We start from the raw sequence: 24,564 nt of genomic DNA on the forward strand, positions 1-24,564 counted from the left end.
AGGCAATGGTGAGGAATCTATGACTCTCTGGATTATTATTATTATTATTATTATTATTATTATTATTATTATTATTAATTTAATTTATAAACAGCCCTATACCCAGGGGTCTCAGGACGGTTCACAGAATCATGGATGCTGTTGGACTCCAATTTCCAGTATGCCCACCAAGCATGACCAATGTTAGGGTTGACATTGCAAAACTGCTTAATTATGGGATACAGTAGAAGTTATTCAAAGCCATATAACTCCACATTCAATCCATACAATGAAAATGGACTTTTTTTACTATGGAAGAAAAGTGGAACAAGTTGCAAAGGGGAAAGAAAGCCTATTGATAGGTATTGACTGAGCAGAGAATATAGTAGGTCAGTTTTTAATTTAACCCCAGTTGACATCACATATTTTTAGAGTGTGGTGCACTTTCTTCTAGTGAACAGTTTTGAAAGATGGCAATACAGTTATTTTCAGCATGCAGACAGAATAATAAGCAGTTCAACTCAAAATTTGATCAAATAATTGGGGTGCCTCATTGCCGTGTCAGAAGCCTTGACATTGCATAAGTATATTACGATCAAATATGCAAGCACATTTTAAAAGGATTTGCCTGCAGGAGAAATCAGAAATGAAGTCTGGAGTAACTGTTTTTATTTTATCTTAATATGTGCATGAGATCTCTGATACACATGCATAGCTCCATGCAAGTAGGAACTGCCCTATTCACTCCACTAATGGGATTATATGCTTGCTTTGGATGGTATGCAACAAAGTCATGATTTGAATGTGTCTGTTCTGAGTCTGAGTTAGCCAGATATCACCCTCTGACATTTAGAGAAATAGAGCAGCTTCTGCATGGACAGAACTGATAACATTGAAACATCAGGATGATTTTGCTCACAGTTTAGTGTTACTTGAGGCTCATTACTCAGGATAGGCAGGGGTGGCCCACTCATGAGGCAAGATGAGGTGATTGCCTTGGGTAGCAGGATCCACAGGGGCAGAAGAGCCAACCTCCAAGGAATGCATTGCCCACTGCTGCTGGCATGGTGGCAGTGATGGCTGTGGTGCGTTCCTGGAGGCCAGATCTGCTTCCTCCTTGGTAGCCAATCCATGCTGCCTCAACAGCTCTCTACACCTCTCAGCAAATAGAAGGTGCTCTATCCTCCCACCCCTAGGGAGGAAATGGCCGTGGGGGCTGACCTTTGGGGTCTTCTGGGCTCTGCACCCATTCAGCATGATTCAGAGTGGGCCGTTTCTCTTGCCCATTACAGCCTTTAATTCCCACTTCAACCATTAGGTAAGGTTGATTTGATCTACCCAGTTCCCAGTGCAAATCTTTATTCTGCCTCCTTGTTCCTGTATTGAACTTTACTGATGTAGATATTCACACACCCCTTCTTTCCTGGTGGGAAGAGCGCTATTTTGTGGTTCACCTCAGATGCCATAATGTCTTGAGCTGGCCCTGAAGATATGCATAGTGGGGACCTGTTATTCAGGTAGACCTTTCTAGAAGGATGTATAAGAAGATGATTTCCCATTTGTCTAACTTTCTCTGTCTGAATTTTATTTTGATGGAAAAGTTCATACAGTGGTACCTTGGGTTACATACGCTTCAAGTTACAGACACTTCAGGTTACCCAGAAATAGTACCTCAGGTTAAGAACATTGCTTCAGGATGAGAACAGAAACCGTGCTCCGGCAGTGCGGTGGCAGCAGGACACCCCATTAGCTAAATATTACCACCTCAATCCCCTCTCCCCCCTCCCACTCTTCTTCTTCCCCCACCTTATTCTGTATAATGTCTAACATTAAATGTAGAAAAGGGACTATATAACTTGAAAAAAGACAATGCACATTTTTTGTGAACCATGAAAATCTCCCTAACCCTACTAAGGATTGTGTTCTAAGACTGTACTCTGAGTAGGCCCTGTAGGATTGTGCTATAATTCTTTTTAGCCCAGCACGTGGTCTTCTGAAAAAAAGATTCAATGATCGTTTTTAATTATTAAATTAGGGATGTTTGAGGAACTTGGTATTTGTCAATTCCAAAATGAACTGTTTCATCTACACATCCTGGACTAATGAGCAGATTGGAACTTACCTTTCAAACAGCATTTAAATGTGAATTGTTGCACAGATATTTTTTAAAGAACCAAAATGTTTTCAGCATAATGCATAAACAGGATGGAATGGATGTATGATTGAACACATGAAAAAGTAACATGAGCAAAGAAATAGACCGGAATTTCTTTGCCTGACATGGCTCACCAAATGAAATGGGTCACTTTCTCTATGGTGCTCAGATTTTGTTTTGCATTTTAGAAAGTAGTCTAAACTGGTTTGGCCCATGTCGTCATGTGGGCTAATTAAAATTGCCCCCCCCCCTAGCAATAATGTATAAATCACCCTTGAGCAACTATAGATGTCAGGGGAAGGTGTTCTAATCCTTTCAGTATTAAGGATATATTGTTGTTGAATATTGGTAGGTTAGCAGCACTGAGTGCTATGCCTTGCTGAAGACTGTGTATATTTCTAGAACAGCAATATAATGACAAGAAGGAAAATAAAAGCAAACAATTTAGGTCCATGTAACCAGCCTCAGGCCAATGACGTAAGGTATATTTAATTTACCAAATTAGAACAAACACCTGCTCCATTTAAGAACGTGTTTATTCTGAGCAACAGTGCTCTGATTTGTTTGGTCACAAAATGTTGAATTTTCAGTCATACATTCAGATATTGTATTACAGCACTTGGCAATTTTATATCCCACTGGGGCACCTAAATCACCTCGTAGCTTTAATGAGCCTTACATAAAATTTCCACGGGTGAAGTGGCTGTGAAGAATAAACAGAAAGATTCCACTTTCTTCCGTCACATATATATTAAGTTTTAAAGTTCTAAACCAGCAGATATATTTTAGCTGAATTTGTCGACTTTACTGAAGTTTGTCATCCACATTTAGTTACTCTAAATAGCATGTTTTGGAAGAGAAAACATTTTTGGCCTTTTTAAAAAAAGAACCATATCAACATTTTCTGTTCAGTGATGTTTGTGTGGTGAGGAGAATAACCGAGTCTTCTGCAGTGGCCGAAGAACTCTGTCATGGACAATTAGGAATGTCACCTGTTAATTTATAGAAATAATATAAAATCCTACCAGAATTTCTATCAGGCAAGGCTGCCTATAGTGGCCCTTTGTTTTACCTCAGATGCTATTTAGACTATGATGAGCCCATATATTCTCTTCTATATGTCATACACCAAGGGAACTGCTCTGAAACCAGGCATTTTCATAGTCCTGCTTGCTATGAATATACAACCAAGTCTTTGTTATGGATATGTCGTCTGCAGTTAGAAGAAGTTATGCAGGCTGATTTTAACATCACATCTCCTGGCAATAAGACTGAAAGGTACTTTGATTTCTGACTCACAAGCAACTGCATTCTGCTATGGCTCTTTGGTAGCCATGTAAAACATCTAGGCTTGCATTATTTAGAGATATGCAGCGGATCTGAAAGAATCCTAAAACCAGAACAGAAATGGGGTGTTTCAGAGGAATTCTGGGACTGTCAAAGGTGAAGCAGGATCAGTATCCAGCACTTTGAATCAAAGTGAGGACCCTCCCCCAGCGCTTCATCATGCCTCAACAATTCAAACAATGAAAACAAAATGCTGCTGGCAACTTGTCCGTTGAAAGTGAAACTAAGCTTATCTCTAAGCTTATCATATAAGGAACACCAGGGGAGGGGAGGGGAGGGGTGAGGTAGAGTGGATGCCAGCATGGAGAAAGACATAAGAGAGAAGTCAATTGTGACTGACAGGCCTAGTTTTCCTGGACTTTCTCATCCTGGAACTTTAGGAGAAGGATAGGCCAACTGGAGTAAACAAATAGCCTTGAGTTTCTGAGGAGCATGAATGTTGCTAAAAGAGTTCCAGTGAGGCTTGTCTTCTGCTTGTCCAGCCCACCCATTGCATTTGTTTGTTTTTTTGTTTCGGTTTAACCTTGCTGATGTTTTGACTTGCTGTTTGCTTGTTCTTATTAAAGCCAATAGCACCCCTCTGCCCCCACTCTTCTCTTTAGAATAGTTCTGGTCTGAGAAGTTTGCTTTCAGCTGAGTGAGAACTTTATTTAGCCTGCCCAAAGTGATATTAATCAATCATTGCCTGCCTAATACTGTTAAATTCTTTGTGTGTGTGTGGTCTTTCCATGCACACCTTAGCCTCTGTCAAATGTTCTTTTCTTTTTTATTGCCAAGCCATATTGCCATGGGCTGCCTTATTAAACCATGATTGTTATTGTTTTATTAGGATTTGTGTATGTGAGAGAGAGAGATTGATTCACAAACACTTCTGTTTGCTACTGGACCATATCTGTAATATAGGATTCTGCAGAAAGTGGTCAAACGAGTCTCCTGGTTAATTATTCTAGTAAAATCTGTTAAGCATCTCTTTGCATGACTAAAGACTACAAGTGATTGATTGGCACACAAAAAAGCTAGCTGGAGATGCTTCCAGAAAGCAGGCATGGCCCATTTTCTTGGCTAGAGGTGATGTCATCAGGAGCATCTGACAAGGAGGGGCTGTGGTGCACACCTGACCTTCTAGCATTGGAGCCCTGAGATCTGTGAGTAAAACTTTTTCCCGAATGAAGTGCAGAGTGTTTGAGGACTGGGACATTTGCAGGGAAACCAAAATGCTTGCTTACAAAGCTATTGTACTGCCAACCTTACTGTATGCTTGTGAAACGTGGACCACTTATAAACACCATCTCCAACTCCTTGAAAGGTTCAATCAGCAGGGTCTCCATAAAATGTTACATATCACTTGGGAAAAGAGGCGAACTAATTTCAGTGTACTAGAAAAAGCAAAGATCGCCAGTGTCAAAGCAATGATTCTTCAACATCAACTTCATTGGACTGGTCATGTTGTGCAGATGCCTGATTATTGTCTTCCAAAACAACTACTCTTTTCTGAACCTAAAAATGGAAAATGTAATGCTGCTGAACAACAAAAGAGGTTTAAAGACTCTCCCAAGGCAAATCTAATAAATAAATAAATATATAAACACAGACAATTGGGAAGCACTAATCTGCGAGCACTCCATCTGGAGAACAGCCTTTACCAAAGGTGTCATGGACTTTGAAGACAATCAAACTCAGGACAAAAGGGAGAAACGTGCCAAGAGGAAGGCACCTTTGGCAAACCCTCACCTTGATCAACTCCCACCTGGAAACCTATGTCCCCACTGTGAGAGGATATATGGATCTAGAATTGGCCTCCACAGTCCCTTATGGACTCACTGTTAAGACCGTGTTCATGGAAGACAATCTTACTTGGCTAAGTGTGATTGCCAAAGAAGAAGATGAAACAAGGGAATGGCTCAGTGTACAGATCATCTATGAACTTGGTCCATATTCAGGATTTTTATTATTATTATTATTGAAAGGTTATTCTTAATGTTAGAATGACCAATCAGCATTATTGTTATGGATCACTGACAGAAACCAAGCTCTAATAGCGATATTGCAGTCTCTTACCGAAAGGAAAAGCAAACATATACACCCTAAATAAAATAAGGTGATCCAAATTTATAGATAAGAAACTATACCCTGCTAGGGTGAGAAAAGAGAGCAGCCTGAGATAAAAATTCATGGAAGGCTTTATGAACCGCCTTATAAAATAACCAAAACCAACCTTTAGAGAGCAATAGACACCAAACAGCTTATATGTAGTGGGTTATATGCGACAAGCATCACAGCCTATAATCTCCGCTAGAGACTGAAATCAAGATCTTAACACTTCTGCTGCAGCAGCTCAAAAGATACGGCCCTCTCAAGGGGAGCCATCAATACTGGATCTTTTTCTTATCATATACCACAACAAGAGCTTCATGGCTAAGTTACTGCATATTATATTATCTGTTTACATCATCTCAGACTCAGAGCAAAGCAAAGATAATGTTCATAGACCTACCTTAGAAGTATGGATGTTGGAGGAATCCATTGAAAACAAGAGAATATCAGTGCCCATTTGTTCTCCATTGTGGCACTGACTCTTGTGAAAGCTCTTCAATGAACCTTTTGAAAACACGAACCCATTATATGTAAATAGACACAATTATATGTAAATATATTGCTTTGCATATGTTATCTCATAGCCATTGTTGTATACAGGTGCCTCTTTGCTTTTCTTGATTCTGTTTGTTTCCAAAGCCAGCCTATATGCACTGAGATTGGAATCCTAAACATGTTTGCTCAGAAGTAAATCCCATTGAATTTGCTGTGGTTCCAGAACCCCTTATTATGGGGTTAGAGTTTTAGTCTAAATCTGCTTCCTTCTGCATTTTTTTAAATAAAAAAAGTGGAATGTATTGCTCATTATTGCTCTTTTCACATTGAAATATGTGGTCTCTTTTACTTCAGGATTTTACCTGTGTTTCTCAGTTAAAGACCTAACCTCTTTGTCAAACTGGAGAGAACCATATGGATTTGACTGCCCACTTTTATCATGCTAAATCTTTGTTAAATTAAATTGCAATTTGTTTCCTTCCCTCCTTCCAAGTTTTTTTTTGTCTTGTAACTAAAGTGTCCAAACCCTGATGCCTGAGGGAGGAATATGAGATAGGATGGCAAGTTTATAATGAACTGTGAAATCTAGCTGCAATTCTAATCCCACTTAGTTGGGAGTAAGATCCACTGAATTCAATGGGACTTACTTCTGAATAGACATGTTTATGTTTACAATAATAGATGACTTGTGGTTGAGATATGCATGTCTCTGTGTTATGTATTTTTTAATGTATATTTCTCCATCACCAGAGTACAAAATAGACAAAGCAGACTTGTGCAAAATAAACAAACTGTAGTGGAAATGAACTAATTGTAGTGGAACAGATAAAAGTGTGAGTGAATATTGTAACAGACTGAGACATGTTCATATATTCCTACTTAAGAATCACCATAATTCTTCTCACTGTAAAAGTTATTCATTGATGGCCATAATTATGGTTGTGTATTTTATTTTGCTGATATTAATTCCCCCTTCTTTCCATGCACGTGGTATCCATAGGGAACATCCACTAATAGCTTACAGAAGAAATGCCTCTGATAGTTTATTAGCGCAGAATCATAGTGAACAAAGGCATCTAGATTGAGCAGTTCTGTGCAATGGTAGAAATCAAAATCCTAATATTCACGTTAACAGCAAGATGAAGCTGGAGATGCATTATTCAGCAGAAGAGCATTATTAGGTCAAAAGGCAACATCCAGGTAACTAATATAAAGATAACAGAAATGTACAGGACAGCTACTGAATGTGAATGTGAAAGTGAAAGAAAATAGGTTGATAGAAAGTTCCTTTTCATGATTGGAAATGTAGAGATCCTCTTCTTTATTTTATGTTTCTTACAGCTGTGATTACTGCTAGCTAGGAATGCTAGCTTAAAGGCACAATTCAAGAAGAATGAAAAATGTGAGGGTTATTCTTCATGAATAGTCTTGTATTTTTCAACATGTAGCTCAGCTTCTTTAGTCATTGTTCCCCAGACACTGTTAGATCGCAATTCCCATCATCCTTGATTACTGGCTCAGCTGGCTGGGGACCAGGGGTGCCAACTTGAATAAAATATAGGGGGACAGGTAAGCCCCACCCTACATAATCAATCACAAGATGTGGCACATGCACACCATTTGAATGGCAATGCCCAACAACTTGGGGGCAACTTTATTTTATGCTCTGGTTTAGCTGACAGTAGGGCAGCCCTGGAAGGGGACGCGGGTGGCGATGTGGGTTAAACCACAGAGCCTAGGACTTGCTGATCAGAAGGTTGGCGGTTCGAATCCTCGCAGCGGGGTGAGCTCCCCTTGCTTGGTCCCTGCTCCTGCCAACCTAGCAGTTCAAAAGCATGTCAAAATGCAAGTAGATAAGTAGTACTGGTCCGGCGGGAAGGTAAACGGCTTTTCCATGCGCTGCTCTGGTTCGCCAGAAGCGGCTTAGTCATGCTGGCCAATAAAGTGAGATGAGCGCTGCCACCCCCGAGTCGGTCATGACTGGACCTAATGGTCGGGGGGCCCTTTACCTTTAGGGCAGCCCTGAGTAGGAGATGTTGCATTCACTTAACAGGAGTGGGAGAAGAGAGATGGCAGGGAGAGTGGTGTGGTCAGGTGCATCTGTGAGAGTGCCAGTTTTGCCCTGCTGGTGCACCTGCACCAAACTGACCTCCCCACCACACCACACCACACCACCCCTTCTGCTAAGCTGCAGCAACACTGCTGCAGCGAAGCTGCCATTGCGTCTCCCTCTCACTGGACTGTCCAGTTCTGATAAATTCTAAAGGCCGAGCCCTGACTGATGTCAAAAGCAGTAGCCCTTCATCTTGTCTCCCTCTCGTTCCACAATATGCAACAAAACACTTGTGGTATTTTCACACTGAGCCCTTGTTTTAATTCACTGTTTGCTGTTCACGGGAGTGGGAAAAGGTTGTTTGCGCCATGTGTAATATGCTGTGGCACTGTCTGCCCAGCTCACGCCCTCATTCATTCAGCTGAATGCCTGGATGGGCTTTTGGGTTTATAAAAGACAATTAACTTCTTGCTGAGGGAACAGTTTTCTCTTCTAAAGCTCCAAGAAGCTCAAATGGTAGCAGAGGAACAGCTCCCATTGATATTCATGATGTGTGTTTCTGTGCATTTATGTCAAACCATTCAAATCACTGTTTGAAAACTCTAAGGCACCTCTCTCTCTCTCCCCTCTCTCTGTGGGTGCATATACATGCATGTGTAAGTATATCTGTATATGTCCACATGCACACAGAGAAAGAAGCTGCTGAATAAGCTGGGAGGGTATGGAGCTGCAGATATCTGGATATGCATTTGGAATGGTTTTCAGGACAATCCGGTCAACCACACACCCCTTTTCAATGAGATGATGCTGGGGTGTTGCCTATTTATGTGTAGAAAGCTTTAATAAAATACCTTTTCCCATCCCAAAGTTTGTTTTTATAAAATATTTTTCTATGTGTTCATAATGGCTACACATAGCTATTAAGTGTCGTGAATCTAATCTTCCCCAACCAATTTCCTGCCTTAAGCTGCATTAAAAACACTAGGAAATTTGCAATCAAAGGCTTGTGTCCTGAGTTATCATCACAGATAGCCTGTTTTCGGCATGCAGGAAAATGAGGTGGTAGACTCTTGAGGTGGTTAAGTAAGACTATCCAATTTTTGCCATTTTTGAATGACAAATAACTGTAGCGTATAACAGAGAAATGCTGTTGTTCAGTCTGGTGCCTGAGATCAGTGTGCTGTCTGGTTTTGTTTTTAAGGGTCACTGCTCCTGCTACAGTTTTTTTTATTATTATAAAAATCACACTATTTTCTTTAAAAGAAAAAAAAATCACTTTTAGACTAAGAGAAACCCTGCTACATATTAGGAGTAGGAATGGGGAAGAAATTTGATTCTTTTGGTATTGTATGGAAAGCCATCCTAATCCACACCTTATGAAACAATACGTGAACCATAATATAGCAATTTTTCAAATTTCGCACTTTTCTGAATTTTGTAGTGCAGTCCTACAACCAAGTAACATTGCATACTGTTGCATACGGGAGTAAGCTGTATGCAAAATGAAAGTCTTAGTGAAAATAACATTCAAAAATGCATTCCATTAGGGAAAATTGCCCTGCATATCAAGCACAATAGCATTAAAAATGTACATCAGAAGAGAAATTTGTGCTAAAATGCTGGTGTAATTCTTGAGTAATTGGGAATGTAGAGAATTGAATAAAGTTGGGGAAATGAGGTACTGGGGCGGGGACCCACAATTTGCCTATCCCCAGATCGGAGCCCTGCCAGGGACTTGTATATAACTTTGTCAATTATGGGCACCTGTATGGATTCTGAATTCAATCATAGCTATTATTATTATTATTATTATTATTATTATTATTATTATTATTATCATCATCATCATCAGGATTCAACTCTTCTACCAGTGTCCATTAATTATGGGAGTGGGGGAGTGTACATAAATATAAAAACATTTTAAAGCCCAGTTTTTATAAGCAGTACAGAACAATCAATAAATTGACTGGCTACTCAAGAAAATTTTAAACAACTGCATAGTCCTGGAAGTATGAAAAAGTATTGAAAGAGATGCCTAATACAGTGGTACCTCAGGTTAAGTACTTAATTCGTTCCGGAGGTCCGTACTTAACCTGAAACTGTTCTTAACCTGAAGCACCACTTTAGCTAATGGGGCCTCCTGCTGCCGCCGTGCCACTGGAGCACGATTTCTGTTCTCATCCTGAAGCAAAGTTCTTAACCTGAGGTACTATTTCTGGGTTAGCGGAGTCTGTAACCTGAAGCGTATGTAACCCGAGGTACCACTGTAGTCAACAGTAAGCATGCTGCTTAATCTCTATGGGAGGTATTCCACAGCATGGGACCAATGTCATGAAATGTCTGACTTTTGATGGAGGCCAGGTAGATCTCTGTAACACAGGGGACAACACATTCCTGTGGTGGTGGTACACTCCTAATAACAATGCATTGTTGTTGTTTAGTCGTTTAGTCGTGTCCGACTCTTCATGACCCCATGGAGCAGAGCACACCAGGCACTTCTGTCTTCCACTGCCTCCCACAGTTTGGTCAAACTCATGTTAGTAGCTTCGAGGACACTGTCCAACCATCTTGTCCTCTGTCGCCCCCTTCTATGCATTAAGGGAGAATAAAAACTATACTTTAAGCCCTGTTGAACTCAGTAGGGTATATTGCAATTACCCTGCTCCATGGACCTATGAGGGTGGTGAAACAATCAATAGACAACCAAGAAACAACTCTCTGCCAGTCTTAACATATGAGAGGGTCTGCAGGGATGAAGCAAAGAGTGTAGGAGCAATTTCATGTCTCTTTTTTTATAATGTATGGCTCCACCCTTAGATAGCACATTGGGAAAGTGGCACCGCTCGCAATTGGAAGACAGGCAGCCAAGATCATAGAATCATAGAGTTGGAAGAGACCACAAGGGCCATCGAGTCCAACCCCCTGCCAAGCAGGAAACACCATCAGAGCACTCCTGACGTATGGTTGTCAAGCCTCTGCTTAAAGACCTCCAAAGAAGGAGACTCCACCACACTCCTTGGCAGCAAATTCCACTGTCGAACAGCTCTTACTGTCAGGAAGTTCATCAGGTGTGACCTAAGCAGCTTTCACCACTTACAACTGCAGAGTGCTAAGTAACATTGCATGCGTCAATGTGAAAATGCTGCCATTCCCCAGCACATAATCAACAGGTTTGTAATCGAGTGGTACACTGCAGTGGGACCTGTTTCCAAAAATGTAGATTATGGTATTTTGTTAATTGCAGAAAATAGTAACTGCACAGAGAGGTTCCATTCATCCAGGGTGTTTTGTAGTACAATACTATAATTTAGGCATGTCTGTGCTAAACGCAGTCAAACCAGCCATTGGGGACTGGCCTTCATTTTGAGGAAAGGTTTTTTGACTACGTTTCAAGTGCAATCCATTGCAAACTTAGCAAAGGAAAGGAGTGCTAAATATAGTAACTGATTTCAGGCATGGTAAAGCTCAGGCAGGCAGGACAGAGCTCTGATATTACTTTAGCAGCAGCAGCAGCAGCTGTGTCCCTATCGCTAGTCCTGTCCTCATTGGAAGGTGTCATTTCAGTTAAAGGTGTTTTACTCTGATGGAGTGGGGGAGACTGGTATCACTAAAGCCCCTGTGATGGAGTCATTTGAGTCTGACAATGGCAGTGCTACGTCATTGGCCCAGAGGGGCATTTCCCTGTCTGGCTTCTTTGAAAGCACCTCTGGGGCTGGCCATGTGTATCATTCCTTTATTGCTTCTAAGTCACCCTCATCCCCTGAAAAAGGGAAGCCCAACTTCAGGGTCATGGTTCAACAAAACACAATATATTATTCTCCAGCCAACTTTTTGTTGCATCTATTTACAACAGAGAAGTAAGACCTGGTTTCCCCTCCTCTCCTCTCACATGAATCCACCCTAAAAGGACACCCTAAGCATTTCCTGAACTCTTGGGAGTTAACTTCCAGGTTTCCTGCCTCAAAGCACATTCAAACCCCTGCCAATAGCTCAGGTTCTGGTTACAACAATCAAACATAAATGTGGATGTGAAACTTAGATGTACAATATTATACTTCAGGATCTGTATTTGTTTGACAGGGTGCAACATCAGCAGAGAAGAACACTGGGTGCATAGTGGAGAAAATGTGAGCCTTGTGGAGCCAGTGTGGTGTAGTGGTTAAGTCACGTAATCTGGGAAACCGGGTTCGTGTCTCCACTCCTCCACATGCAGCTGCTGGGTGACCTTGGGCTAGTCACACTTCTGTGAAGTCTCTCAGCCCCACTCACCTCACAGAGTGTTTGTTGTGGGGGAGGAAGGGAAAGGAGAATGTTAGCCGCTTTGAGACTCCTGAAGGGGAGTGAAAGGCGGGATATCAAATCCAAACTCCTCCTCCTCTTCTTCCTCTTCTTCTTCTTCCTTGGGGATCGTACAAAAGAATAGTGGAGATGCTTGAAAATAGTTTGATTCTTGCAAATTGCTGTATGAAATGAAGATATCGGCACCCTTCAGACGAATGAAAATTCAAAATTATCCACCAGATTTTGCAATTTCCTGAATGTTGTGGCACCTTGATGCTAAGGCATCATCTAAGTAGTTTAAAAGTATAAAACCAATTTTAAAAATTGCATAATTAATATAGACAATTAGATAATTCCATCAAGAAATTAAAATAAACATCCACAATTAAAATGTGGAATAAACAAAACAGGAGATTCAGGTCAGGAAATGAAGAAAATGTTTGTCTAAACAGGTTTATCTTCAAGAACCAGCTGAATGCTAATATTGCTGAGGCCTCTCATATTTCAGCAGAGATCTATTTGGTATGGTATCCCTGTTCCTCTATGTTTATAAATAAGTTTGTTTGCTGAGTAGACCCAATTTAAATGGATTGCCCATTGAAACTGGACTGCATAATTCCAGGACTTCACAGAAGAAGGAATATTGAAGTTTCATTGAAGCCATCAGAATATCCTGGGGCAGAACCGAAATCACTTTACTAATGTTGTGTTATTGGCTCTGCTACATTTTGATAACATATATTCTGAAATTTTCAATACTATCAGGAAGACTAGGTTGCCTAATATATAGCCAGACAAATAGTAACCATAATTGGTTTGAAAATCAGACTCACAACATATATGTCCTGTTTATGGGACAAGGTTAATTCTGCTATTTCTGCTACAAATGTCAGGTAATGTAGTTATATCAAATAAATATGCACATTAATGTAAAGAAGAGACAATATGAGTGGTTAATGCAACCAAATGTCAAAGAAAGAAGGCTATGCATTAAGGATGCTGTTTTAGTGGCCTTTTTAAACATTTACTTTGCCGCAGAATGCACTCTAACCAGTATACAGTACACAACAGCTAAAAAGGTTAAATTATTTGCTTTGAATGAACAATATGTAACCTTGAAGTTTATATAGCGTGTGAGATACATGTGGTTGATTCATAGAGAAATTTCTATACCTGAAGCCAGAACAAGTAAGAAATCATGACTAGCACTGAGCAAACAATTTACATTAGGTAATTGATTGCCTGACTTTTATCTTTTTATTGCTGAGAACACAAAACTCAACAGTGACATTTCCAATTTTCAAAAGGCTTTAAGCAAACCATTTTCCGTTTCAGATAGATCTGCGATTTATACTTGAATATAAATTCTGCTGCTACTCCATTACATTTTTTTATATATGGTTTCTAGGCTACAGTCCTATGTGTACCTATGTTGGAGGAATCCTACAGTCCTGTGCTGGTGAGACAAAACAAACACACTATTACATAAGATAAGCATATTGTTATGCCTCTACTTTCTGCAAGCTAAGAAAACAAAGCAAAGACTGTTTATGAAAGAGATTGCCCAAATTGACTCTGGCACTTAGATTCTTGGCTGAATTCCAAATAAATGGTCTTATGACAACATTATTTAGAGGTATACTTCAGTGGCTTCAAACCAGTTGATTTTATGAGTGTAACAGACTCTGATACACACCCAGGTTAAGCAAATATTTTTTAAAGAAACTCAAAATTTATAATGGATGTCTACCTTTTAGTACAATCTCCATTACATGCACTATATGGTTAGGGTGTTGGTTCATAGTTGTGTCAAAACTGGTAGCTTTTCACATGATCATCTGTTGACAATTGTTTGAAGAGATGGTGCAGACCACATTTCAGATAACAAGTCTTGAGAGGTGAGGGAAGATCTAAAAATACAAGATTGTAAGAGTTATAATGACTCCCATCCCCAAACCTAGATCCCGTATAGAGATATGCAGTGCACCACCATCACAGAAGTACAGAATTTACCATCACATAACTACAGTTTTGAGGGTTGACTGCATGAATGGGAAGACTATTTAAACAGATGCAATCCTATACTCATTCACCTGGAAATAAATCCCATTGAACTCAAAACCTTTCCCTTGGGATATGGTGCATCCTGTCTTATGAAAAATATTTGGGTATTCTGCCTAAGCAAAGTCCCCAACAAAGGGATTTACACATGTATCACAAATACAGTATGAGCACTTACATACTTATCCAAATTTGTAACACGTATTTGAATGATACTCTATGAACAATCTGATATTGTTCTTCAGTGTTGATTTTTCACTTTGTTTTAGCAGCTCCCACCAATAATCCAACCATTAAATTAGTTTATTGGAAAGAAGGGAGAGTTAGTCCAGCATGCCCTAATTTTAAGACTGCAACTCCCATAATTCCTGACCCCTTGTCAGGCTGACTGGGGTGGATGGGAGTGGTAGTTCAACAATGTCTGGAGGGGACCAGTTGGGTTGGACGGGACCAGTTGGGTTGGGGAAAGTTGGGTTGGTGCAATGTTAAATGCAGTAGGTTTTGAAAATAAGTAGAAGGAATAGAAAATAAAAAAAAATCAAAATGTCCTCCGTCCCCCTTCCTTTGAGCTGGTCGTTTGCCATGTTTATATTGGAAGTATTTAATGCAGTTTCTACTCTCTCTCAGATGGGCAACATGCTGTGCCTGAATCAGTGGAAATCTATATATTTTAAGTGAAGTACTTGCCGGTTGGTGCTCTGTATTTAGGTTACCTAGTGATTTGGATGCTTGTCAGAGAAAGAGAAAGAAAACAAGCCCTGTATTGTGCATAATATAGAGCAGAAATGTGTACATAAGGTATTACCTTAGCTGCCTGGTATGTGCCATTGAGGCACATTCTTCATTAATTACCCTTTGAGTGAACAGGAAACCAGCATCATTACTATAACAACTGGAGAGATCGTGCGATTTCCACCCCTCCCCCCGTAAGCCTTAAAGTGATGAGTTCTGTCTACAGAGCTGTTTGAAATGTTACATTATCCTCTTACTCTTGGTGTGTAAGCATTAAACTGTTAAGTAATGACAAATACCATCATTGCGGAACTAGACACCATCATTGTGGGGAAAATGCCATATTTTTAATTCCCATTAAAATCATTTCCCCAAAAGAGACTGCAATACATCTCTCAGCTTATGGTGGGTGGTTGAGGGAAGAATAAGATTCTCAGAATCAGAGCTAGTCTGGAACTGAGGAAATGGTCATGCAAAATGTAGCCCCCCTCCCTTCCTGCAGGAGATTAGTGCCTTCCACATCAACCTACACTGTCAAGCCCATGGTTGTAATTTAATTTTGATATAATAATGAATATCTGATGGTACAGACTATACTGTGGCTGTTTCCCATTAAACAAAGGTACAAGGCCCTCAAGTGCAGCCAGGAATGGTGCCAACACTCACTTCTGAGTATATACCCAGACAAGCTCTAATATCATGGAACAACAGACAGCTGTGAGGCTGCTGCAGGCACTCAGTTGTGGGATTCTAGAATGCCTTCTCTGCCTTGTGCAGCTTTTGCATTTTTGCAACAACTGGTCTCGGAGGTTCCTGAAAGAGGGAGGCACTGCATGGTAAGCAAGTGAGACCAGGAAGATGTCAGCATTCAGCAGTGCCTACCACAGCCAGACCACACCATTACACCAGTTTCTTGGGAATGCATCTGCTTGACTTGTCTCTGGGTTCCACTGGACACTACTGGATGCTTGGTCTTCTCCTGGCACATCAAAGTGTTTAGAAATATAGATCAAATAATTCACTTATATTTTTTGGCTCATCTCATTGCCTGCAATCTGCTTCAGACAACATGGTATCAGTACAGTCGTACCTTGGAAGTTGAACGCTGTCCGTTCCAGAAGTCCGTTTGGCTTCCAAAACATTTGGAAACCAAAACATGGCTTCTGATTGGCTGAAGGAACTCCTGCAGCCAATCAGAAGCTGTGGAATCCCCATCGGACATTTGGCTTCCAAAAATAGTTCGCAAACCAGAGCAGTCACTTCCAGGTTTGCGTTGTTCGGGAGCCAAAACGTTCAAGAACTAAGCTGTTCGAAAACCAAGGTACGACTGTACTAGGGATGGGTGTCAATTTGGGTTTTTCTCCATTTCTCACCTCCCCAGCCTCAAGTTCAGTTCTCTACATTTCCACATCAGTTCACAGCTGCTATCATTTTTCAAAGTCCTCATGAAAATTCATAAGCATTTTGCGTGAACTTCTCCTAACATATGCATTTTGTATGTAATTTTGCCTAATACACACATTTTGGCAAAGTGATTTTCCCTAATATAGTATTTCAAAGTTTGATCAAGTGAGGGATCCATAACCTAATACCCGCCACCTTTTAAATGACACGTGGATTTTCTTACGGCTTAGTTAATTCTTTTTCATCAGTGATGCAGTCCTTGGGGGTTTCCAAGGTGCTTCATATGCATTATCTTGTTGAGCTCTCTGAAACCACTCTTTAAGATATATTTACTATTCTAATTATGGTCTAAACCACTGAGCCTAGGGTTTGCCGATCGGAAGGTTGGCGGTTCGAATCCTTGCAATGGGGTGAGCTCCCATTGCTCGGTCCCTGCTCCTGCCAACTGAGCAGTTTGAAAGCACGTCAAAATGCAAGTAGTTAAATAGGTACCACTCCAGCGGGAAGGTAAATGGCATTTCCGTGTGCTGCTCTGCTTTTGCCAGAAGCGGCTTAGTCATGCTGGCCACATAACCCTGAAAAACTGTCTGCGGACAAACATCGGCTCCCTTGGCCAGTAAAGCAAGAAAAGTGCCGCAATCCCATAGTCGTTCGTGACTGGACTTAACGGTCAGGGGTCCTTTACCTTTTAACATCACAGTTTGCCTAATTCGTATGTTACAATGAAGAATGATTACTATGAAGTAAGAGGGAGGAGAAGTGAATTGGCTTGCATAAGGAGAGGAGGGATGACACTGTGGAAAGCACAGAGATCCACAATTTGGCCATGATGTCTGAATTAAAGAAGCAGCACAGAAGCCCATAGAAGACTATTATTTAAGAACCACAGCATCTCCCTGGGGCTCCTGCGTTTGCATGCCTAAGGGCCTTTTTATTGAAACTTACACTCTCCAAGCATAGCACTTCTGTCTTTCACCTTTTAAATTATTACCTTCATCACAGGTAGACAATGTAGTACCCTGAAGGTGTTTCTGGACTACAACTCCCATAATCCCTGGGTATGTTGACTGTGTCTGATAGGAGCTGTCGTCCAATGATACGAGACCAGTGTTTTCTGAAAGTAAGCAAAGTTTCATCCTGTAAGTTTGTTTCCGTGATGCACCGCCATAACCCCTGCTTTTACCCAACGAGACAGCTCCAAACAAACCTTTGCTTTTATCTAGTTCACTGAAATGTGTAAACATTTTTGAGAGGTCTGAGTTACAACGTCTGATTTAGGATGAAAACCTCAACCACTAGGGGTGGTTTTGACCCCAGACTGTCAGATTCAGTCGTTCAGGCTGGATTGACTTTTGCTCTGGGTATTTGTGCTTAAGGGTGGAAGGAAGCCAAAGAGAAGCTCTTTTTAAAAGTTTGCCTGTTTCCATTAATGTTCTTATAACATAGTTTATATGCTGGCTCACAGAGCTTTGGCTTTCTCCAAGGATGCAGCTGCCCTAACTTACCAGCACAATATGCTATGTTTTTCCAAACTGACCTAGTTGAGCTCTAGTTTTTATTTCGTTCAGCTTTCATCCAAAGCAAGTTCATGTTTTGACCCACAACATAATCCCAGTCCTATGAAAACTCAAATAAATATTAGGCTACCTTGCAAGATAGGCATTCCATCCCTATTAAAAGCAGGAGCTTTCACTGTCATTTTGCATTACTGTTCAGTAATCACTTGAGCATGGAGCTATCATGCACCATGCACTTTAAATACTTTTAACATCAGATAACTATTGTATCAAAGAGGGTAACATCCAACCGACCATCAGATGTCATCATTAGCTGTGGTATTACTTAAATGCATGCTTTTGAAAGGTCATTATCCGACATAATGAAACACAGATGTAAAAATGTATGTTGCAGTTATCTGGACAAGAGATCTTATGTTGGAACCAAAGTGAAACTTTCAGCAACAGCTTTATTGTTCTTTTTCAAAATAGAACATATGTGTAGGTCCTTAAAAATGCTTCCATATTTGTGATGTCATCTTAAACTTGCTATTAATAAGAAGATCAAAGCCTATTGCCTAATCTCCTTTTGCCTTTATTTCTTCCAGCAATGTACCTAAGATGTACTGTATGTTAAGAACTATAAACAATATTTTTCCAGTGACTCACAGATTACAGCTTAGTTCACAAAGTGTGTTATTTGAAATACTTGACTATATTTTTTAAACAAGTGTGAGTTGGGGGGAAATCTCTTAATGTAAATAATAGTTTCCCCAGCATTTTTTTAAAGGATGGAAACATCACAACATAAACGCTGCCCTGGTGTTGCACCAACACTGGGATAATTACTAATTAGCACCAATGTCTGTTTACACTGGGTATGTCAAAATGTACAAAGAAACTTTTTGAAACCGTAGTATTCCAGGCAGAACACCAACACCTTGTTTGTAAGATCACACATTGTAAAATAACATAAATATGAGTTAATTTACATAGTTTAATAGTAATTTGCCACATAGCCAACAATGTCTCTGTGTGCCTGGGGAAATTTTTAGGGCTAAGTCACACACACACAGGCTCAAATACATAATATGCTCTTGTAATATATATAAATAAAAGCATGGAGTTAGCTGGTGATTTTTATTTCAAAGAAATCAATGTCTGCAAATAGTGTGATCTGGAGCATGTTCCTGATCCAACTCAGAACCATTTAGTGGTTTCCAATCAAAAGAATTGAAACTCTTAGGAGTGTACATTAGGTCTCTGTGTACCACAGACTACAAAGTAAATTCAGGCAATTTCAAACATTTCTGAGTCTGATGGTGCCATTAACAAGGTTCCTTGAGTTGGGTCAGGGACTGAGTTGCATCAGAGTTGAGCTGCTCTGTGTTCTTAGCTGTCCAAAAAACAAACAAACAAACAAACAAACAAATAAATAAACACCTGACTGAGGAAATGCCAACAACTCTGGAAATTGTAGCTGTGGAAGGCCTTGAATAATTTCACTAGCTAATCAAAGTACCACTCACCATCAATGCAATTTGTCAGATAACTTAATGGCCGCCCCCTGTCATATTGCTGATGCTACTTCTGTTGATCCGCTGTAAGAGAAAAACAACTGGAATATGCAAAGGTGTTTGTGTGCAGTGGGAAAGGGTTCACCTTCTGAATCTCTCTGGATGACAGAAACACCAGGTTTGGAGCTCAACATTCAGCCCCACTCATAAATCTATCAAACTCCTGTTTAAAACTCGCCAGCCTCTTAGTCCCTTGACAATTAAATCAATGCTGCTACTTGTGGAGGAAAGTTCTAATTGTATCACTGAGGCTTGCAGATCTGGCCTGTAATGGTAGAAGCTGACATGAAAAGAAAAGAATTGGATTGCCGTTAGCATCAAACTTATATTGACAAGTGAAGCAGGAAGCTAGGCCAGCAGTTCTTGCATGTGTCTGAGTCATACAGCGGGCTGCTGACGAGCTGTCTCTTTGGCAGCAAAGCCTCAGATGCTGTTCTCTTTGATTCTGCTTTGATTCAGAAGGGCTTGCACACTTTTATCCATTTGAGAACAAGATTCCATGCAAACCCACCCGAGACTGACAGTATATGCATGCCAATTTCTTAATGAAAGAAAACTTGCCATCCTGCCCTTCATGCTTTCCTTATTTCCCCTTGTGTATCAAAGTTGTTTTATGCCTCAGGGGCAGAATACACAGCCTTCCTGTGCTGTACAGTGAACCTACACTCTGAGAGAGCGAGAGAGAGCAAGAGAGAGAGAGAGAGAGAGAGAGAGAGAGAGAGAGAGGTGGGGAGAGATACCATTGTAATGTGACAGTTTCTGATGAAAGGGGATTTATGATGCCACATCCCTTTGGCACAGTTTTTCTGCTGCAGATTTATTTCGTCTTTGTCTCCCCAAAGGTACATACTACCAAGTACACTTCAAGAAGCTGTTTTTTGGGGACGGGGAACATTAAAACCTGCAAAGCTGTGTTTTTTGTGTGCGTAATAACATCCTTTCACTTTAATGAGCTGGGGATATTTTATTGAACTTTATGAACACCGAAAAGGGATCTCCTTGGGAAAATCAGCCAAAGGATATGCAGGGCTTGAATTCAGCAGTTAGGAAACAGATTGTCACGTGGAGGAGGCAGAGCAGTTTCAAAGTAGCATCTGAAGCATTTACTTTTCATCAGATAATTCTAACACAGTTACAAAGGAGCAGTGGAAGGAATGCGGAAGATACAATGGATTCATCCATGCATGCCCACATGGAGAGGGATTGCGATAAGTCAGGATGGGTAAATCTTTCAATTTTGGTTTCTTGCAATTTCTGATTTTGCTAATGTTAAGCTCAGTTCACCATACTGCTGCAGCGGTCTGCCATTTAAAATAAATAAATAAATTACATAAAGAATTTTAGTGCACATTACTCCTCATGTACACATTTTCGAATGCCCGCTCACCTTAATTTTGCAAGTGTTTTCTCCTCACATAATGCACCTGTTTGTGACTTTTTCACTCCTACACACACTTTTAAGCACACTTCCCCCAGTGTATGCATTTGTGGACACAGAAGCAGTTAGTCATTTTGGCTGGAAAATTGCATTACAAAATTCAGAGAAGTGCAGATTTTGAAGGGGAGATGGGTGCACATATAATTTGGGTGTGTTTGCATTCACATATGAACCAAACTGAATTTGTCCACCATTGTTTTGGGTTTTTTTTATACATTCTAGACAATTATAGGGAACAGACATTTTGTGTGTGCCTCCCTTCCTCGCAGCTCATTCTCCGCTCTCTGTGTTCTGCAAGAAAGTTGAACTCTGGAGGTCCGAAGAATGAGTATTATTGCTCTTGTTTCAATTCTTTTTAAGCATATTGTGTTTTGAGGATGTTGTGCTGGTTGTTAGGGTGTTTTATTCTGTTCTGTTAGTTTTCATTTTTAAAAAAATACTTGTGGTTTTAGTGGTTGGATATCGATGGTGCAGATCTATTTTATTATTCTTTATGATTTAGGAGCTGCAAGAGGACTTTTAGTTTTGAAAAGCAACATGACACTTTATTAAATGAATAATAAGAAGGTGAGAGGCAAGGGTAGGTGGCACACTAGTTTCCTGATTTCCATAATAGCCCAGCATACTATTTGCAGGCGATCCCTGATTTTCCCCATCAACAGCGATTTCATATATTAAAATGAACTGACATACACAGCATATACAGAAGAGCCATAGCTAACATACTGGAGGGGACTGAGGAGGCCATTTCTAGTAGGGCAGTGGGTCGGAGTTCTCATCATGTAGCTTTTGCACTTCCCACCCCTGGGACGGGGTGATTACTATGTCCAATAGGCCCTAATGCATTACCATCCAGAAACAAATCTCCGTTCTCCTCTAAGTATCATAGAATCATAGAGTTGGAAGAGAGTTGGAAGAGACCACAAGGGCCATCGAGTCCAACCCCCTGCCAAGCAGGAACTTGGGGAAACAATGGGAAAGAGTTACTATTGATTTATCCTTCCTTTCCCTTGCCTCCATATTAGCCATCATCCCAACATCTTAAGATTCTTCCTGGGTTCAGCTGGAGGGCTACACTGAGAAAAGTGGACCAATAGCAATTCATTCTCAAGTCCTGCAACAACAACAGCCAACAGATGCTTTGGACTATATCTCCCAACTTGACCATTGGCCATGCTGGATGAATCTGACAGGAGTTGTAATCAACAGCTGGAGGGCATATTGGCTACTTGTCCTAGCTGACTGTAGCACGTGGCCTCACAGCTCAATCACTTATTTTTTCCAAGAAGAGTTACCCAAGTGCACCCTGAATATTCTCCAGTATTTCTACCATATCGTTTGGGCTAGTTTAATTGCATTTTATTTTATCATACTGTATTTGTAAGACCATTCAGCGTTTGCTTGTATGATTCATGCCTGCAGATTTATGCATGCGTTTCTGTGTGTGTTGTATCAGAGTCTCTTTTCCCCCTTAACATAACTTTTAGAAAATACATTGAAAATTCAGAACAGAATAAAGGCAGTAGAACACGGTAAGGAAATCCCACAACAGCATTTCTACCTATAGTTTTGCATATGATCCTTCCAGTAACATTGCTACTCTGTGGATTTGTCTTTCTGAATTCATTCATGGTTTCCTGAAGATAATTGGTGTAGCAAGCTGCCATAGCCTTCCACCCATCCATATTTTCAAACTTCTCAGGATTATTTTGCTGTTTTCAGTACTTCAGAGACCATGTGGAGAAGCTTCATGTTGAGACAACTATTTTTTAAAAGAAAAAGTTCTAGGTGGGTTGTGTAATATATAAGTGAGGCATATAACAAAGGCTCATTTTAAAATTTATGCAGGCAAGTTTAAGGGTAAATAGCATTATTATACAATGAGTGGAGGAGAAGGCTGTTGCAGAGTAGTAAATGGCTACAACTACAGCAAGTGGGGAAATAGCCTTCCTTCAAATTTCTTCCGTGTAGGTGGGTGTGATAGCTGGTAAGAGAATAGGGGTGCTCTAAGCACATCCTTGTTTTCACCTGTGATGTGTTGGTGTGCTAAATAAAATGTGGTGATGGGTTTCTGGAAAAAGAAAAGAGAAAGGAACAAAACAAAAGATGTGTCTATATGTGAGGGCTAGGCAGATGAGATTAGGTCTTCCAAACTAGCTTTGTGTTTGTTTGAGAAAATGGTTTGTTACGGAGAGGAAAGGAAAATAAGACCCTGGTGTTAAACAAAGTTTTAATATACATAATAGATGTATAACTTTAATGACTACAGCTGCTGATCCATGCCTGAATACCTCATTACCTGCATACAAGGAGCATTTGGAAGCATAAAATATTAATGCTGAATTCCAAATGGCCATACCTGTTTTCACAGTGCCCAATCTGAGATTGGTTCATTGACTTCTTTGTGCTTCCTATATAATTGTGCGCTTCTAAATTAAAATGAATATCCTTTATTTAGTATGCATGAAACCATTACATAACAGTCTACAAATTCACTCCAGATGCATACTAACTGCTAGAATAAGCATTTCAGAGTACAGTTTTACATAATATACTTATCTGCTTCATTTAGCTATCCCCATAAACTCAATACACTCCAAGCATAAACAGGTTGTTAAGTACATTTAAGGATTTTAGAATGAACACCAGAGCTGCAGTTATCATTAAAATGAAGTGCTGATGTTGGAATCGGGCCACACAGAGCTGTTTACCCAGGACTGTATTAGAATTACAATCCTTCCTTTTATTTATCCTGTGGAGTATTGGTGCCTCTGCAATGCATCATTCGATGGAATTTGACGCGGGAAGTACAATTGTTGAATAAAATGTACAGATGTCCTTGTGTAAAACGATGCATGTATCTGCATCATGAAAGTATATGTGTAACAGTCATTTTATCTTCCGAGGGAAGGAATGCTTGGGAAAGGGAGAGTTCCTTCACTAAAGAATAATTCCCAGGATTCTTTTATGTCATGAGAACCAGCACATCAGGTGGCCATACGACTAGATGAACATTAATTGCTAGTAAGAAAAGTAGACGTAAGGGGGAAAATTGGTTTGATTCAGATTTTGATGCAAACCTACTTGAATCACTCTTTCAGAAACAATGGGTGAATTGAAACAGACACAAATTTGCACTTCTCCAGATTTTGTGATGCAGTCTCCAACCAACTAACGTGTACAAAAAAATATTCATATGTTAATTGGAAAGTGTTCATTTAAAAAACGCTTTGAAATGTTTTCTATGCTCAAACAGTATATGAATTTTAGGAAATAAATAACTGAAATTGATGGAGGACCAGCCTGGGAGCAGGACCCTGGTTCTTGATGCTATATCTGAATGTCCTACAAGTGTATGAATATGTTTATAGTCTTTTTATCATATACTTTGAATGTATAAACCTAGGGGTGGAGAAACACCTTGTTACACCCTTTTATTCTGCTCCTCCAGA

The sequence above is a fragment of the Podarcis vaucheri genome (genome assembly GCF_965113315.1).
Source record: "Podarcis vaucheri genome assembly, chromosome: 9".
NCBI lineage: Eukaryota > Metazoa > Chordata > Lepidosauria > Squamata > Lacertidae > Podarcis > Podarcis vaucheri.